Source organism: Austrofundulus limnaeus, unplaced genomic scaffold (assembly GCF_001266775.1).
Source record: "Austrofundulus limnaeus strain Quisiro unplaced genomic scaffold, Austrofundulus_limnaeus-1.0 Scaffold6, whole genome shotgun sequence".
NCBI classification, from domain to species: domain Eukaryota; kingdom Metazoa; phylum Chordata; class Actinopteri; order Cyprinodontiformes; family Rivulidae; genus Austrofundulus; species Austrofundulus limnaeus.
This window is the reverse complement of record NW_013952408.1, coordinates 962,065-969,320: the sequence shown is the minus strand read 5'-3', so window position 1 is coordinate 969,320 and position 7,256 is coordinate 962,065.

Sequence of the window (7,256 nt, the reverse complement as noted above, 5' to 3'; positions counted from 1 at the left end):
AGGGATATCAGCACGAGAAAACTATGACAAACATTATGCTAAATGAACATTACTGTAGGTCAGTGTTTTTTTTTTTTTCAACTCTGGTTCTCAAGTCACACTAGATGGTTCCCTGCTTCGACAACGCTGATTTTAATTGTTAACTGATTAACAGCGTGTTGAACTGCAATCATCAGAATCAGGTGTGTTAAAGCAGAGAAACTTCTAAAACATGCAGGCCAGTGTGCCTTGAGGACCAGGGTTGTGAAACACTGCTGTAGGCAGTCCAAAGCCAACAGCTATTGTGTCAGAAAAAAACAGTCTGAGTGACGTCACTGGACAAGCTGTATGCCGACAGCATGATTGATAAAACTCCTGATATACAGCTTTTTATTTGCCACTCTAAAATTAACAGCTCCCCACCCCCACATGGCCACCTCTTTAAAACTTTATTTTGCTCAAACTGAACATTAAAGTTAAAATCTGCCCATGTGTGACACCTTTTATGTTGAAAATGTATCCACCTTCTCCTCTGCCACCAGAAGTGCGAGGACGTCCAGCTGCTTAATTTTCAAACACTCCTCGTCACATAATTGAATGCAGCTGCCCAACCCACACAAAAAACGAGAGCTGCTTATTCTCACCAATGTTATCTAACAGCTGAGATTACAATCCAGTTCCCGCTGGCTTACAGTTCAGATCAAATGTGATGAAACGGGTAAAATATTCCATCTTATTAATCACAAGGTCATGGGCGCACAAGCAGAAAATAATGGGGTTTCCAGCCACTGGCTCACTGTCTCTTTACACTGTTTAGAATTCTGCCAAAGCACCAAACAATGCACTCTGAAAAAAAGTATTAGTGTAAACACATTTTTTTCTGCTGGCACACAAAGATTTATTGTTTTTTGTGAACCATAGCGAAGTATGCATTATCCATCAGAGAGAGTAGATTTCAGGTGCTAAAGGTATGAAGCTACATGTTTTGCCACTCTGAACACAAATGAACTTAAAGTATATTTCACTGAATTATTTTCTGATATTTTTAATCRTGACATTATATGAAATGTCATTATTTTCAACCCTCCTGCTGCTCTTGAATCAATTCTGTTATTTCCTTACTCCTCCATCTTCTTTCTTAAAAGGACCAATCTAATAAGGCACATAAAAAATAAATTAATGTTTTTTGGCATCATGAGTAGAGGGTCCACCACCAGTTGTTCCACATTTAACACTAAGTCTTGTATTTTKCCAGATGTTTAATACACTAACTTTCACTGGGTAAATGATTTGCTATAAATTTATTTCCCAAACCACAGCTAGGTAAATCATTTTATGTGTCTAAAAMAGTTATTTTAGTTCATGAAGCTAGCCAAGGGGCTTTGGTAACAAAACAAAAAGAAAAGAAAAGAAACAGCTGTCAGTATTGGACTGACAAATTATTGGAACACACAAAAAACCCAAGGACAAAGCTAGTTTCCTGTAAATGTCAAACTTGAGATTGGATTGATTAAAGTGTTTTTTTTTTTCAAATGCCATTCACCGCATTGTGTGTCTCCTATTAACCATCTCTTAGTTGTTTTATGAAGCTGTTGCCATGAGTGCCTCAGTCCAAAACATACATTTGGATGTTGGCTTTTTGAATAATAGAATCAGAAAACAAACCTTTTTTTCTGTTTTTTGAAAAAGAGTTTCTTCAAACCTCCATCTGGGAAGAAACAAGATTRCAGTGAARAAAACCCACACATGCACAGGAAGAGCATGCACATTCCTCACAGAAAGCCCACAATTGAGATCCAAGCGCTACAGCTTTCTTGCCCCATTTTGACATTGAAGAAACCATTCAGTGCAGATGTGACAATTCCTCTGCTTTCAGTGAACAATAGTTGCACAGACTAATGATGCACTATAAAGTACCTGTGCAGCATTGAAAAAGAAATATCGCTTTTTCTTCCTGGTTTTGAATTTCTGGGAACATCACATTATAACTGAAATATCTCCCACTATTTTCAGCACCACCTCCATTGTGATTATATTTGTTTGGAGGTAAGATTTAATGAGTATTAATAGGGTTGTCATAAACAAATAGCTCTGAGAAGTAATTGTTCACTTGCCATGAAAAAGACAGCCCCCCACAGTGTCTCTGTGGGACATATGAAAAACTCCAAGCTCCAGATGATTAACGGGGATGGTTATTTTAATATCTTTAGCTACTTTTTAATTCCTGTATCAGTGTCTGTCTTCTTCTCCTCTCCAAWCTCTAAAAAAAGCATTTATTTTGCAAGGTTCTCTTTGAAAGGTTAAATGTGCCTTTAAGCTAATTACTGTGTCTCTGTGCCACCTCTGCTTCCACCATCATATTTGTCAGAGAAGCGCAGTGCTTCTGATCCTTGACATCCATCTGGCATGATTAATATCCACCACCAGCAACTCTGTGCATGTAAAGTACCATGCTCTGCTGTGACAGCACAGCCTATATCACTCTGTCTGTCTCACCCTCCAAACTCACTCATCTATCACCTCTTTATCTTCTGTCTATATCAGCTGCCTGATGAATTCTAACAAGCAACAAATTGCATTAGAAATATTTTACAACATGGAAATATTAAGGTATTGAGATTATTATGTGACTCGTTTGTGTCAGGTAGGTAATTGAACTTTAATTCATGGGAAAGACTGGAAAACTGCCAGAAGATCCAGAATTCCTYGCAGATCCATCGTTTCTTGCATTTTTATTACCTGTATAATGGAAGTCAGGTTGGGACCACTTCTCTGGAGGAGCGTAATTGGCAGTCTTCCAGGAAGGTAGACGCAGGTTCATGTCAAGATAGCAAATATTCCACTCAGGAGATTTATTTATTTAATTTTTTTACTCCATCCACTGCTTATTTCAAATGACTGCTGGCTTTAACACATCTCTGCTGTTTGTGTTTTATCTACTACAATATCACAGAGAAAAGCCCCGTTTTTCTTTCTTCGGTGCATCAAGATGCAGATTACACAGAAAAAGCTATGTTTAGGTGTTTATTGTGGCATCTCTTTTAACGCTCATCTTTATGATTTCTGAATCTGAGCACAGGACTTTTSATTTGAAGTACTTTTTAAATGGAAAAGCTTTACGTGCTGAAATGTGACACTCAGAATGAAACTTGCATTACCACATCACGTACCTCCTATCAAAAGTCACCAGGGATTAGGTTTGAATGACTTTATCTTTTTCACTTCACTTCATTTTTTTTATCATTACCAGTTAACGCACGTCTCATTTTTCAGTCGAAAAATGTCACATGCAACACAGTCAATGGCCTGTTATTTATTTATTTATTTATTTATTTTGATCATGAAACCTCTCACAAGGACTTATTTCCATTTAGATTCAGGTCAGCTCATCTTCTTTGAAGCAACTCTTGTTTTGACAGCTCATCTGCTCAGGTCTCTCAAAGGTATGCCCTGGAAATGGAGTAAAAAAATCCATACTGGTCTAAAGATCAAAACATCAACCCTCCCGTATAACCACTAATATCTTGTCATAATATATTTTAACATCAATATTTAACATTCTAATAATATTTACAAATCAGTGCAAATAAACACATGCAAAATTACTCTTGTTTATCAGTGATTTAATACTAATAAATTGGTCTTATATAGCACTTTTAGGACACTTAAAGACTCTTTACATGATTCATTCACACACACATTCACACACTCATGGTGGTAAATTACAATGTAGCCACAGCTGCCCTGCAAGTTTTTACAAAACTTGTAAATTTTATAATAAAAAAAAGTAAGTGAAAACAATGTAAGACATGGTGCTAATAAGACACAGACAACTGTCAAGGTTGTACTGTTATAAATGATCACTGATGTATGAAATGTAAAAAAGCTACAGGCTAACCTGGAGCAACCTGGGAGTGTTTCACCAAGTGCTGCACACTTTAACTTATTTCAGAATATTTCCATAAGTAAGGGGCAATAAGTAGAGCATGTTTGTAGAAAAACATACTTATAACTATAATAAAAGCTTTTTTTCTAGTAATATTGTTTATTAGAAAACAATAACAGGATAAAAGCAGAGTTCTTGATGAAAGCAGTGCGCCAGTTGCTTAAAGGCAACATCATGTCTGGTACCTCAGTGCTGCCTCAACACTGTGTCGAGATCACAGAACAGCAGGAAATCTGAAATAATCCAGGTTCTGTCACAAATTAATGTGGCGTTTTGTCTGTGTTTCCTAACAGAGGCAACATAGTCACTGTAAAGAGGCTGCTTGCTGTTCTAATGAGTAAAGGAAGTTTCCTCATCGATCCATCCATCAAATAAACGTTTTCCTTGTTATTATCGACTCATGACAGTAAAAAAAATGTAGGCATGGAGAGGACCAACAGATAATTACACAGAAAACAGAGATTTTCTGAGGTCAACTTCAAACCTGTTTCCAAGGCTGTCTTGTTTGGCAGAATTAAGTGAGTGAGAAGCAATGTCTGCATCTAAATATTCAATAAAATTGTTTTATTTTTAATTCTTAATTTATTCTCATTGGGTTTAAACTATTCTGGATTTCAATGAGGGGAAAAAAACAACAACAACAACCACGCTCAGGCTCAGCTGGTACAGCTGTGACCATAGGAGGGCGGTGTGACTCAGCTGCTGCCTCAGCTGTTGCTGTTTGATAACACAGGTGCTTCCAACTTATAATGAGGACCTGAAAACTGACATCTCAGATCTCAACTAATACCACAGGCTTCTCAGTACGGTTCACAGTGTTATGTTTAATGCATGTTTTAACTCATGAACAGAGGATGCCTGAGCGAATGGGAGGTTTTATTTTATTTTATTTTATTTTATTTTTTTTTACCAGCAAGCAAGAGCACACACTGGAAAGGATGCACTTACCCCTAAGGTTAATTAGAATTTTTCACTTAACTCAACATGCATGTTTTTGGACTGTGGAAGGACATCAAACTGGAGAAAACTCACACTTAAAATGTGCAAATGCCCAGGTTCCCTGGTCGGCCCCCAGAACTTTTGTTTCATCTGGGAAGGTTCCCTAGTTGGCCCCCAGAACTCTTGTCACAGCTGGAGGGGTCTCTCGACCCCCAGGGCTTTATGTTTTTTGTCTTTGAGTCTATGTTGTCGCGTGTTTCCCTGAGTTTCGTCTAGCTCCTCTTGGCGACATCAGGAGCCGTCGTTAAGGGGAGGGTCCTGTCATGGTCTGAGTTTATTTTGCTTTGTTTATCCTAGTGTTTCAGTGTTCCCTTGTGTTCCTCTGCACACCTGATTGCCCTTGTGTTTCTAGTTTGCCCTCATTAGTTTACCTTAATGTTCGGTGTCCTGTCTTCAGTCCTTTGTCTGATCATTGTACTGTTTTGTCAGTCTGTTGGGTCCTAATGTGAAGTTTTGAAATCTTAAGCTACACCACGCGTACATCAGCCTCTTTTTGTTATTAAACTTTTTTTTAGTACTTTGAGTTGTCTGTGCCCTGGGTTACCTTTTTTAGTCTGGATCGTGTCAGTTGGGGAGAATTTGTCTCTCTCTATTCAGTTTAAGGTAAGGTGACACTGTTAACCATCACACTTCATCCAAACTTACCTTAAAATTTAAGCAAAATTTAAAAAAATAAGAAAAATTTGAGAAAAAAAATCACATTTAACAGAACAAAAATCAGTTCATTGTTAATGTGAACATTTGAGTTTAAATTGAATTTCATTCCAAGCACACATACAAGCACAAACTCCTATTTTAAGATTCTTTAAGATAACCCTGAAGTTGGTGTTTAATCATTACAGGTGGCACAACAGGATGAGCAATGTTTTGTGAGAAATCACCTTGATAAAATAATATCAGTACGGTTTCAGTGACCCATCAGAGCACCCTTACTATTTCTGGGTAGTTATTTCGCAGCTGTTCATCCAGGGTGCATACAGCTGCTCTGAAGGTCATCTAAAGTGTCCAAGAAACAATTGGCTTTGTGCTGAAGCTGGAGCTTCTCCAAAGTGACATACCAGCCAGACAACAAACCAAATCCAAAATAGCAAACCTAACAGGTCTTAAATGCTTTAAGATCTCCGCTCTGTGCGATGGGTCACGTCATAAATTGTTGCTGTTGTTCATCAATGACAAGCACTGAGAGAAATCTGGGTGTAGGGGTCAGGGGGGTGTAGGGGGTGTCTGTGACTGATGCAGGGTTGGATTCATTTATACTTGGAAAGACAAAGTTTCCGYCTGTGTTTTTATCTGGGTTACCTCAGCCAGACACTGACAAGTTGAGTCATCGTTTGATTCAGATTAATGAGGAAGTAACTGTAGCCATGACTTTTTTTTTTTTTTACTTTAGAGCATTCTGATGGGATTATTTTAGGACTTTGTATTCCCTGTTTATTTTAGGTTTGATAAGACCAAAACAAGTGAGACACACAAAGAAAAAAAAACAGACCTAATTATTATTTTATCTCTAAGTTTTAACTGAAGCCATTTTCTCTATTTTTTCAATTATACGGAGTATAAATTATATGTAAAAAAGTCAGTCTGTGAGAAAAAAAGAACAGTTAGTGTTTTTTAACAAACAGAGAACATGGAAAGTTAATTTATGAATTATTTAGTTACATCATCAAATTTAACTAAAACAGTCAAGAACAATGATTTAGTCAAACAAAACAACAGATCAACAAACAATAAGGAAAACATAATATTTTTGAATGAATGAATAGTTTATTGATCCTATAAAAGGAAATTACAGCTCGAAACATGTTCAAGAGATATAGACAAATCATTGTATAAAATTCATGTTAAGTTCAAATAAATAGTCAAATTGATTCATTTTATCCCAGAAGCAAGGTAAAGAAAGAATGTGAATTTTTTCAGCCTTGGAAATACAAAGAAAAATCATCATTTTGGGGCTCTTCCTGTCAGTGGATTTGCCATCACTGTTTGTAGTATTTGGTCATTTTGTACCATGAGACTGCCTGTTGTCTGTGATTTAAACCCCCCMAAAATAGAGCATCAGTTGTTCAGTGCAAAAACAGGAGGTTCCAATGATCTAATGAGGCTGARATGTGACACTCAAGTAAATCAACACACTTTTAACCAATGCTTACAGACTGATTGATAGATGAAAGAAGCTGCATGCCAAAAAACTGATCGGGTGCTAAGAATAGTCAATTTTTCAGGTCATATAAGCAGTTGTAAATACTTCACAGAGGAGCGAGATGGTGAAATTAAAAAGAAAAACATAAAAGAGAGTGAAATACTTAGATCAAAATCTAACAGAATATAAAAA